Source organism: Podarcis bocagei, assembly GCF_964188305.1.
Source record: "Podarcis bocagei genome assembly, chromosome: 2".
NCBI lineage: Eukaryota > Metazoa > Chordata > Lepidosauria > Squamata > Lacertidae > Podarcis > Podarcis bocagei.
This window is the reverse complement of record NC_138126.1, coordinates 119,144,810-119,156,867: the sequence shown is the minus strand read 5'-3', so window position 1 is coordinate 119,156,867 and position 12,058 is coordinate 119,144,810. Positions and strand designations below refer to the sequence as shown.

The 12,058-nt window shown below is 46.4% G+C and overlaps 1 protein-coding gene across 2 annotated transcripts in view; it reads right to left on the bottom strand.

Annotated features, from left to right (window-relative positions):
• The window catches only part of SLC39A5 (solute carrier family 39 member 5), a 39,669-nt gene extending 28,043 nt beyond the window's left edge, over window positions 1-11,626 (bottom strand). Inside the window, exon 1 of one of the 2 annotated variants that reach the window (XM_081181372.1) lies at window positions 11,184-11,626. The gene's annotated coding sequence lies outside the window, so the exon portion shown is untranslated. Of the gene's footprint in view, window positions 1-318; window positions 605-11,183 lie in introns of those variants that run through there. The other variant, XM_081181371.1, reaches the window with a different exon arrangement.
• Window positions 11,627-12,058: the final 432 nt, after the last annotated feature.

Genomic DNA, 12,058 nt, shown 5'->3' with positions numbered 1-12,058 from the left:
GTGGCAGAGAGATTTTAACCAGAAACTTCCTACTTATGTAGAGCAGCTTAAGTCATTTGCAGAGCACATGCTGTACAGGCAAAAGGAACGGTGCCAGGGAAAGAAATCTGGGGAGACAGTCACTGAAGAGTAGTCTGCTTCCTATATGAGGTTTTCCTTTTTTCTTTTAATGACTCAGCTTCCAATGAGGCACTTACCTTGTTAGCCTTTGCAATAGTTCCAATCCAGAGATTTCACAAATCCCCTGGGAAGTTGCTGTGGAGCTAGGCAAGCAAATATCAAAGCAATAACTTTAAATATATGCGTATATATATGTACCTGCTCCCGTCACCGTGCTCCTTCCTGTCTGGAACACACTCTCAAAGCACCTTCCAGCCCTCAAATCTTCTGAGTTCCTGGGCAATGCAGCTTTAGGGCTGGTGTTATCCGCTTATTATTCCAAGTCGGGACCGGTTTTCCACAGCCACACCGAGCGCTAATTGAGAACAGCGCAGCTTCTAGCCCAAACAAGCATCTCTGCAGCATTCAGGCTTTTTAAGAGGCGCTGTTTTGATCTCCTCAAGCTGTTGATCACCCTCAGTGGTGGGTAGGCATGGTTGCATTCAGTAGGCGGGGCCTGCACAGGCCCCTCCTCTTATCAAACAGCATGTGGAAATTGGGGCATGACAGGATTTTTAGACTGTTCCCGGAAATGTGGGTTGAGGGAGTGGGCTTGTGGGGAATGGACAGCTTGTTCCCACATCGCTGGCCAAGTTGGGGGAAGGAGTTGCGTAATAGAAATGTGACTGTGCATATGCACACATAAACACAAAATACTCTGGGGTAAAGGCCCATTCAGAGGCATGCCAAATCACGTGATGATAACCATGTGCCTCGCATGCATTCCCTGGCTATAATCCTGGCCACAACCCTGTAAGGTAGGTCAGGATAGTTATCTCCCATATGGGGCCTAGAGGCTACCCAGTTAGCCCATGGTAGAAGAACAGCACACCATGGATTTAAAGCACACAACTCTCCCCCAAAGAATCTTGGGAACTGTAGTTTGCCCCCTCACATAGCTACAGTTTGCAGCATCCTTAAACTACAGTTCCCGGGATTAAGCGGGGGGGGGGAGCCGTGTGCTTCAAATGTGAGGCATGTGCACTGCTACACTAAAAAGTAAAGGGACCCCTGATCTTTAGGTCCAGTCGCAGAGGACTCTGGTGTTGCGGCGCTCATCTCACTTTATTGGCCGAGGGAGCCGGCGTACAGATTCTGGGTCATGTGGCCAGCATGACTAAGCCGCTTCTGGCGAACCAGAGCAGCACATGGAAACACCATTTACCTTCCCACCAGAGCAATACCTATTTATCTACTTGCACTTTGACGTGCTTTTGAACTGCTAGGTTGGCAGGAGCAGGGACCGGGCAACGGGAGCTCACCCCGTCGCGGGGATTCGAACCGCCGACCTTCTGATCGGCAAGCCCTAGGCTCAGTGGTTTAACCCACAGTGCTACCCGCTACACTACACTACCCCAAACCAGCTCTTTCCATCTAATACAGCATATATTAGCACCAGCCAATTTGAAGAATCCTAGAATAGCAGATTTGAAAGGTACCCTAGTAGTTCAGAGAAACAAAGGTACCATCCTGTTCAGAGAAACTACAGCATCCCTGACCATAGACCACTCACCCTCTGCTTAAATACCACCAAGCAAAGGACAGTCTACCACCTCCTGTGGCAATCGGTCTCATTGTTAAATAGCTTTCAGCATGAGGGCGTTTCTCCTAAGGCTTAGCCGAAATCTGTGTCTGCCGCAATTCCCAGCCACTGTTTCCGGTCCTGCCCTTCGAAGCAACTGAACAAGTCTGCACTTTCTTCTGAATAGAAAAAAGCCCCTTTTTCATATAATTGTTGAATTCTGATGGGAGGGTGTTCCCCAGAGTGGGCGCCTCTGCTGAGAAGGCCCTCTGCCTGGTTCCCTGTAACTTCGGGCTGCCATATTTCAAAAGGTGAAAATTAAGTTTTTGAGCTATTTTTAAGAAACAAAACTAGGCTTCCAACATGTGTTTCCATGCGTCCAGATTTTCCCAGACACTTCAACGATTTCTGCCTGAGTACTGCTTCCGACTGCCATAATTCCGTTATGCCTGGGAAATTTCTGACGTATACCAACCTTGCTGTAACAACTTTTTGCAGTGAGGGAACTTCCAGAAAGCCCTCAGAACCGCACCTCTGGTGAACATGTCATACCATTTTGAGGGTCTGTGTTATGTACTGAGTTGAATAGGATCCAAACTGCAGCAGTCTGTTTGGTCCTAGAACAATAGGATCCAAAATGCAGCAGTCTGATTGGTCCTAGAACAATAAGATTCAGAATGCAGCAGTCTGATTGGTCCTAGAACAATGCAGCAGTATGATTGGTTGGCAGGAACCACCCAATCCTGCTCCAGATAGAAGTGAATCCACAACCTGATTGGCTTACAGTAGAATTCCGGAATTAGCCAATCATGTGCAGCCCATTGTGTAAATAATGTATATAAAGCAGATACTGTGAGGGGACTTTCATTCATTCCTCCTCACCACTATGAGCTGAATAAAGAGCATGAAATCACTTTGCGACTCTGAGTATATTTCAGTCTGCCTGCCTCTTCCTGCTCTTTTAGATGCAGCACCCATTTTGTTTCATGCCCCACTCCCTGTGACAGAAGTTTTGTGACCAGTGGCTATGGCACTTCCTCAAAATTCCTTGTGTGCCCTATGGTTGGGTACTGTAAGCCTTAAAAGCATACTAAGAGCCCTGAGAGATTAGGCCAAGGGCGCGCCTGGTTCAGCTTTCTATTCCCACATGACCAATCAGATGCCTATAGGAAGCACATGAGCATGTAAGGAGCACATGACCACAATGGCCCTCTCCTGCACACAACCCCTAGCAGAGTTACACTGCTTCTCATACGGACAGCAACATGTAGCCATAATGACTGCAGCCTTATTTCCCACGAATCTGCATCCATTCCTTGCTTGTGCTTCCTCGATGCAGAGCCGGCCCACCCGTGAGGCGAGGTGAAGCGCCCGCCTCAGGCGGCAGAAGAGGAAGAGACGGCACTCTGCCCATCCACCCAACTGCTTCCACCACCCAGAGGGAGGTGTTCTGGTCACCTCCGGGTGGAGAAGCTGAGCAAGAGGCAAAATTTGAGGAGTGCCTTGGCTGCTGCCAAATTCGGCAAGAGCCAGGGCATGGCACGGCAGGGGTCAGGAAGCAACTATCTCGGTTTCACCCTAGGTGGCGAAACAGGACAGGTTGCCCCTGCCTGAGAACACCCGATTTCCCAATTTGCAAACAGAATGCTGGACTAGATTAATCTCTGTTCTGATGCTTCTCCTCTGTTTCTTATGCCCTCCAGGGTGTTTTGTGTGGAATCAGGTAGATTCCCTGCTCTTCAAGAGAAAGATAACAACTGTTAGAGAGGGGCAGGAGTACAACTTGTTCTTGATAGACAGTTTTGCAAGCCAGGTTGTTTTATTTGGGGGAAGTTAATAGTTGACCCAGCCGGGCAGAAACTCAGAAATGGCGAGCTCCTTTCCTTGCCAAGCAGGATGTATTAAAGGTCAATTTCTGGATACAACAGAATGTGAACACATAGTACCAAGAGAAAAGAGAAGGTCTGGGGAACCGGGAGACCAGTGAGTCCATTTCCCAGAGCTGTTGCAGATTTGTTTGGCAATATATGCCCCCATTCTCAGATTATTCGTACCAACAATGCGATTAAAGGATCACCGGCTGACAAGTAGCTAACTGGAAATCTAATTGTGCCCATGCTGAGGGAAATTATTTTACACAATGTCTGAAACAAAATGTCCAGTCTTGTTAACAGAAAAGCCAAGAGTAAATAAGGTGTCGGGAAGATGTGAGGGTTGCTTTGCGGCTAGAACTGAATATTGCAGGACTAGTGCTATAATGAGGCGCATTGCATGCATGTAATCCATTTACAGTGGTACCTCGGGTTAAGTACTTAATTCATTCCGGAGGTCCGTTCTTAACCTGAAACTGTTCTTAACCTGAAGCACCGCTTTAGCTAATGGGGCCTCCTGTGGCCGCCGCGCCGCCAAAGCACGATTTCTGTTCTTATCCTGAAGCAAAATTCTTAATCTGAAGCACTATTTCTAGGTTAGTGGAGTGTGTAACCTGAAGCGTAAGGAAACTGAAGCGTATGTAACCCGAGGTACCACTGTAAATCACATGACTTCCCCCAAAGAATCCTGGGAACTGTAGTTTGCGAAGGGTCCTGGAGGGGGTCATACCATATATGCCACCATCTCCTTCAAGGCAATGGGCATTACCTCATCCTTCGGCACTGCATTCTGACAACACAGTCAATACCCTCTGGCTAGATTGTAGGAGCTAGGATGGGCAAGGTCTAAATGGCATGTGGTTGGCCGAACCATTGCAAGCATCTTGCCTCCATCCTCGGGTCTCAAAAGTGGAAACGGATCTCATAAAACCAGAACAGGCAGTGAACGGGACAGCTCCTCTGAATTTGGATCAAATATGGCAGAGATGCCCAACAGGTCGATCGCAATCTACTGGTAGATCCCCAGGAGGTTTTGGTAGATCGCGGTTGATTGCTGGGTCCCTTTCCTTAGTGTTGCTAAAATCGATTCCAGCCCTGCCCCCTTGTCCCCCCCCTCAATTGTTGCATGATATGCAGAATGGAAGACGGAGTTTACTGAGTGAGGCTGTTTGTTTCCCCAGTGATTTGTTGGTGAGTGGTTGTTCCTCATTTGCCCCCAAAACTCTTAAAATTGGGGCTTTCCTCCTCCCTAATAAAAGCTCAATAGCTTTGACCTGATCCCCCCCCAAAACAGGGCTTTTCTTCCCCCAAAAAGGTCAACAACTTTGACCTGAACCCCCCCAAAACGGGGGTAGATCACTGCCAGTTTTTAATTCTGTAAGTAGATCCCAGTCTCTTGGGAGTTGGCCACCCCTGAAATATGGCATCCGACTTAGTGGAGAGTTGAAGGACATTATCCTCAAAGAGCCTTGCACACTTATCGCTGCAGCTGTTCAAGCACTCCAGCTTCCCATTGACTGAGGCCAAAGACTGCAGATCCTTAACAATTTTGGGTTGTTACTTTGCTGCCTTCACCACCATGTGGGAGGCACAAATATCTGATCTTTGCAATGAGTTTTCCACCATTCACGCTCTAACTATCTCCAATGTCTGAAGATCTTTGGAAAACTGGGGGGTATTGCAGGGTATGCAACTTCAGAGAAATCAGGAGCAACTGTGCCACTTGCCCTTCTAATCTCACCATTTCACAGTGAGGCCAGGGCTTCTTTCGCAGTTCTGCTCACCAGAAAATGAACCCCTCCAAGGAGACAAAGCCACCACCAGTACTCAAAACATCACCAGAAAATGGCCTGGCTGTAGCAATTGTCCCAGGGTTCTCCAAAATAACCCCTGAGTTGGCCTCCATACAAGATTTCAGCATGGAAAGTATTAACTACCAGCGTTTGGGCTAGGTGAGATGGATGCCACACCAGAAAAACAAGTCCATGTTGGAAATTTTGTCTGACTATCCCTGCAATGTGGAGACTAAGAGATGGACAATGAAGATGGACCAGAAGTTCTCTCTGCCCTTTCTCTGTTTGATGTTGGGGCTGTAATCATCACTCTCAGTTACAGTAGTACCTCAGGTTACATACGCTTAAGGTTACAGTCTCTGCTAACCCAGAAATAGTGCTTCAGGTTAAGAACTTTGCGCAATAAATGTTGGAAATGCAAAGAAAAAGAGGGAACATTTTATCATATGTGGTGGGAATGTAAAAAGGTGAAAAACCTCTGGGAGATGATATATAATGAGATGAAAAAAAATGTTGAAATATACATTTATTAAGAAACAAGAAGCATTTTTACTTGGCATTGTAGGAGATGATATAAACAGAAAGGATTGTAAGTTGTTTTCATATGCAATGACGGCGGCAAGAATATTATTGGCACAAAAATGGAAGCAAGAAGAATTACCGACAAAAGAAGAATGGAGGATGAAATTGATGGACTATGCAGAATTGGATAAACTAACCAGAAGAATTCGAAACCTGCAGGGCCAGAGATTCACAGAAGACTGGTGTAAATTTACGGACTATTTGAAAAGTAATTGTGATGACCAGATTATGTTTGTAGTTTTGTGAGGTAAATTATTTGAATTATTGCAAAAATGGTTAAAGAGGTGGATTGTGAGTTAAGATAATTAAAGGCAATAGGAATTTAAGAAATGCAGAAGAAATGATAAAAATGGGGGCTCATCAGAGGTGCTGATGGGGAAAAAAGATTGTATAAGATGTGAAGTTCTGTGGAATGTATAATAATTGGTATGTTGAAATCAATAAATTATATATTATATCGTATTTTTCGCTCCATAAGACGCACCAGACCATAAGACGCACCTAGTTTTTGGAGGAGGAAAACAAGAAAAAAATATTCTGAATCTCAGAAGCCAGAAGAACAAGAGGGATCGCTGTGCAGCGAAAGCAGCGATCCCTCTTGCTGTTCTGGCTTCTGGGGTAGCTGCTCAGCCTACATTCGCTCCATAAGACGCACACACATTTCCCCTTACTTTTTAGGAGGGAAAAAGTGAGTCTTATAGAGCAAAAAATACGGTGTGTGTGTGTGTGTGTGTATGAACTTTGCTTCAGGATGAGAACAGAAATCGTGTTCCGGTGGCGCAGTGGCAGAAGGAGGCCCCATTAGCTAAAGTGGTGCTTCAGGTTAAGAACAGTTTCAGGTTAAGAACAGACCTCCGGAATGAATTAAGTACTTAACCTGAGGTACCACTGTATTACTTACGTAATTTCATAAAATTTATATGCCTCTTGATTGTTGTTGTTTAGTCGTCTTAGTCGTGTTCGACTCTCCGTGACGTCATGAACCAGAGCATGCCTTGGAAACTCTCACATTCATCTCAAAGCTGCTCCTTTTTTTATGTCCACGGAGTTTTCTCGGCAAAATACTGGAGTGGCTTGCCGATTCCTTCTCCAGGTGGAGGCCAACATTGAGTTGGGGGGGGGGTCACATTACAGTTATACCTTGGGTCTCAAACGCCTTGGCTCCTGAACAAATCAGCTCCCAAACGGTCGAAACCCAGAATAATAATAATAATTTATTATTTGTACCCCGCCCATCTGGCTGGGTTTCCCCAGCCACTCTGGGCGGCTTCCACAGAAACCAAAAAACACTAAAATATCATACATTAAAAGCTTCCCTGAATAGGGCCGCCTTAAGATGTCTTCTGAATGTCAGGTAGTTGTCCATCACCTTGACATCCGATGGGAGGGCATTCCACAGGGCGGGCGCCACCACCGAAAAGGCCCTCTGCCTGGTTCCCTGTAGCTTCGCTTCTCGCAATGAGGGAACCGCCAGAAGGCCCTCGGCGCTGGACCTCAGTGTCCGGGCAGAACGATGGGGGTGGAGACGCTCCTTCAGGTATACTGGGCCGAAGCCGTTTAGGGCTTTAAAGGTCAACACCAGCACTTTGAATTGTGCTCGGAAACGTACTGTGAAGTGAAGGTTCCTGTTTTCGAACGTTCTTTTGGAAGCCAGATGTCTGACGGCGCTTCCGGGGCTTCTGATTGGCTGCAGGAGCTTCCTGCAGCCAATCAGAAGCCGCGCTTTGGTTTCTGAACGTTTTGGAAGTCGAACGGACTTCCAGAACGGATTCCGTTTGACTTCCAAGGTACGACTGTATTACGAAAGAACAGTATTCTCCCTTAGTCACCCTCCCCACAGCCTTATGTTTTGCGTGACAAATTCAAGCACAGACCAGAACTTTAGGTTTGTGCAGTTAATGTGGATTAAAGGGTTCTGTTGCCCGGGTGCAACAAATCCACTTCCAAAAAGAAATGAACTCTATTCTTTTTTTTTTTTTTTTTGCAGTTACGAAAGTGACTGGGAAACGCATTGAAAAGTGTGGAACCAGGGGTGCCAACTTGAATAAAAATATGGGGGAGGGCAGGTAAGCCCCACCCAATATAATCAAACACATTATGCGTCACACACACAAACACCATTTGAATGGCAATGCCCATTAACTTGGGGGGGAATCTGGCCCCCTCAAATATTTTAGGGGGTGCTGAAGGGACCTTGGCCCCCTAGGCATTGCCTCCTATGTATGGAACAAGCAAATGGAAGAGGCATAAATGACCCACAAGCGAATCAGGGTAACTGCTCATTTTCATACAACCACCTAGCAAACAAATCAGAACGGAAACTCAGTTAAGACCAGATACAAGGCATTCATCCTGACTTGCATGGTGGATTACATAATTAAATCTGGTCTTTATTCTGATTTGTTTACAGGATAGCTACACGACAATGAGCATACGGCTCATGCAGGCCTCATACGTATCACTTGGACCCACCAAGCCATAACAGCATTTGGGAAGCTTTTAAAAAAATATTATTGAGCAGATGGCTGGTTGGCAAATACCAGCTGATCCATGTATGATTGTGAGTCACTTGGAAAACATTGCTGAAGCTTTTGATGCAGAACTGTTGACAAACTTACTTCACCGCTGCAAAAATTAATGTGTTATATTATAGGAGAAGAGCTCCTTTCCCCCCATTGCATGATTTTGTAGTATTTGTAGGAAAATAACTAAGTAAGGGGCAAACAACATGTGCATGCTCTAGTTATCTCCCGCTTGGACTACTGCAATGCACTCTATATGGGGCTACCTTTGAAGGTGACCCAGAAACTACAACTAATCCAGAATGCGGCAGCTAGACTGGTGACTGGGGGCGGCCACCGAGACCACATAACACCGGTCTTGAAAGACCTACATTAGCTCCCAGTACATTTCCGAGCACAATTCAAAGTGTTGGTGTTGATCTTTAAAGCCCTAAACGGCCTCAGCCCAGTATACCTGAAGGAGCGTCTCCACCCCCATCGTTCTGCCAGGACACTGAGGTCCAGCGCCAAGGGCCTTCTGGTGGTTCCCTCATTGCGAGAAGCAAAGCTACAGGGAACCAGGCAGAGGGCCTTCTTGGTAGTGGTGCCCGCCCTGTGGAACACCCTCCCATCAGATGTCAAAGAGATAAACAACTACCTGACATTCAGAAGACACCTTAAGGCAGCCCTATTCAGGGAAGTTTTTAATGTGTGACATAGAATCTTAGAGTTGGAAGAGACCACAAGGGCCATCGAGTCCAACCCCCTGCCAAGCAGGAAACATCTTAGTGTATTTTTGGTCTTTGTGGAAGCCGCTCAGAGTGACTGGGGAAACCCAGCCAGATGGGCGGGGTACAAAAAATAAATTATTATTATTATTATTATTATTATTATTATTATTATTATTATTATGAATGCAGCACACTCTGTTGAATTTGTATAAAGTGGTGGCGGGGAGCAACATAGCAAATGGGAGTATTGAAACCTTCCCCTGCTCACCCTTTCTGCAGAATGCCCACTCTACCTGCCACATCAAATCACCAAGCTATATATACATTTATTTTATTTCTCCCCTCATATTCATATATATTTCCTCTAAGGAGCTCAAGGCAGTGAACATGGAGGTGCCCCCCAAATTTGATCCTCACAACAGCCCTGTGAGGTAGGTCACACACAGAGAGTTGGTAATTGGACTCGAGGTCACCAAAAACTAACCTGTATTATAAGACATGCATCATGTAAACACCCGTCTTTATGACCTAGTTTATGCATACAAATTTGCACACACCGGAATGGGCCACCACAGCTCAAACCCAACACTTTCCCAACAGTTTAGTTGTCGTAATCAGCAGCCAGGCACTGAGGCCTCGTGCAGAAAAACTAGCTGTTTTGCACTTGATAACTGGTAGCTGAATGGATGAAATAACTCCTTTGAATAGCCTTGGCTGAGAGGATATGAAAGCTGAGAAAGCAAGAGCGCAGTAAAAAGAAAAGTCCATCTATGCCTGCATTCTGTCTCCCCCAACGTGATAAATCAGAGACTGGGTTTGTGGTTCAACACATGCACAGTGGCAAAGATGCAGAGGCGGGCGGATGAGAGCAACACAGAAAAGAGTTTAACACAGGTGACCATTTTATTAGCTACTGCTTCCATGACCTGGGGAAGAAACACTGGTTTTCCAATCAGTGAGGGTGTATATGATCTCGTAGCTTCGAACAAATATAGCCAAGATCAGCCAGAAAACCGCAAACCACTTGGTGGGGTGGGTGGGAGAGATCAGCCCCTAGCACTCCCCCACTGCAAAAACAAACCCCAAACCCTTAGCCAAAAATGATTACACCAGGAGAGGCCAGAGAAAAGTAATATGTGCAAACCTAAGGCTGAAACGGCACTAATTCAAAAACCTCAACATAGAAGTTCTTTTTGTCTTCCAAGCTGGAAAGTTCATGCAATTGATTAGTTTCCCTAGCATCTCTCTTTCCCTCATACGTGGGGATCAAAAGCTTGAGGGTTGCTTTTTATTTTATTTTAAGGAACTTAAAACACACACACCCCAAATCCGGGGCAGCTCTCAGGAAGAAATGTCAAAGAAGAGCAAGAATTTCTTTTCCAATGGGTCCCTCTTGGATCTGAGTGCAATAAAAGGAAATTGAGAGGGTAACATGGAGCACAAGGAGCTCCCATACCTTTGTAGGGTAGGGAAAGACGGAAGGCGCTGCTTTTTTCACCTCTTCCAATTATGAGAAATTGTGCTCTCTGGAAATCTATTTTCCACCTAACAATTGAAAGTTACAACCCCCACCTTTGTTTGCAGAGACAGGATCCACTGCAAGGATCACCAAATATAAAGAGTGCCATGAAGATGCAATGGGTGAGGTTATCAGTTTGGGGGCGGATGTCCCACAAAGGGTTCTGAGAATAATAACAATTTATTCTTTATACCTTGCCCATCTGGCTGGGTGGCCCTGCGAAAACCTAATGGGGCATTCATTCGACAGAATGGTTCGTCTTCTGACATCTATAAGCCACACCTGCATGGACTGAATGGAGCTGCGGTTTGGAATTCCTCCTAAAAGAAATGGCATTTGTTTCTAAAATGCCAGTTGCAGGGATGACTTTAAGAAATCTCCTTTGGGTTTCCCCCAAAGAAAAGTCGAGTATCCGGAGCAAATTTTGGGATGGCTGCACGTGTGTGTTTGGAGGATGGGCGAGTGGAGCCTGCAGCCTGCGGAAGATTTAAACTCGACAAGTTACCTTGTTTTGTCAGCTTCTCAGGTGGTTGGGAAAGCCAGGTGTTGTCGCTCCTGGTGCTCGAAGGTCTGGCTGCCTGAATAGCTGCAAGGGTCAAAGGTCGCTGGGGCTCTATCCAACTGCTGCTCGATGGACCTGGGAGTGGCAAACAGGAGGCAGGCAGCCCCGGGTCCAAGGAGGAGTTTGGAAAGTCAAGAGGCGGTCTGGGAATTGATGGCTACAGCTCAAGGGTGAAGGAAAAATAAAAGGCTGGATGCAAAATGTCAGGTTGCCACCCCTCTGCAACCCATAGCTGTCAACTTACAGATTTGAAAATAAGGGATCAGCAGCCAAAATAAGGTATTTTAGTCAACCAGCAGCCAAACGAAGCCTCAAGTGGTCGTTCCCATAGCGCAGCAACCTGGCAAAGGGGATGCAGCAGGGAAAACCACTGTCACCTCTCCGCTAGGTAGCGCTGAGCAAAGGCGAGTCCCCAGGCAACGCGGCCGATTTGATCGGCACAAGGCATTCAGTCGTTCTTAGACTCCTTATTGGGTGAGCAACGCAGCCAAGCAACACAGTTGGAGCCTCTCTCCTCCCTGGCCGGCAGGCAGGGAAGGAGAGGAGCTGCTTCCTTTGAAGGGAAATTTAAGGGACATCATCAATAAGGGACAGCAGCGGGACATGCGCTGGGATAAGGGACTGTCCCACCAAATAAGGGACGCTTGACAGCTATGCTGCAATCCCCAGCCTTTGTGCCTTTTCCTTGTGCCTGCCATAGGGGGAAAGTTTTGAGATAACAGATGGTTTAAAATACAAAATCTCCTGCAAAAAAAAATCCCAATTTGCTGAGGGTGGTGGGAATTGTAGTTCTGAGAGGGGGAAACTACAGTTTCCAG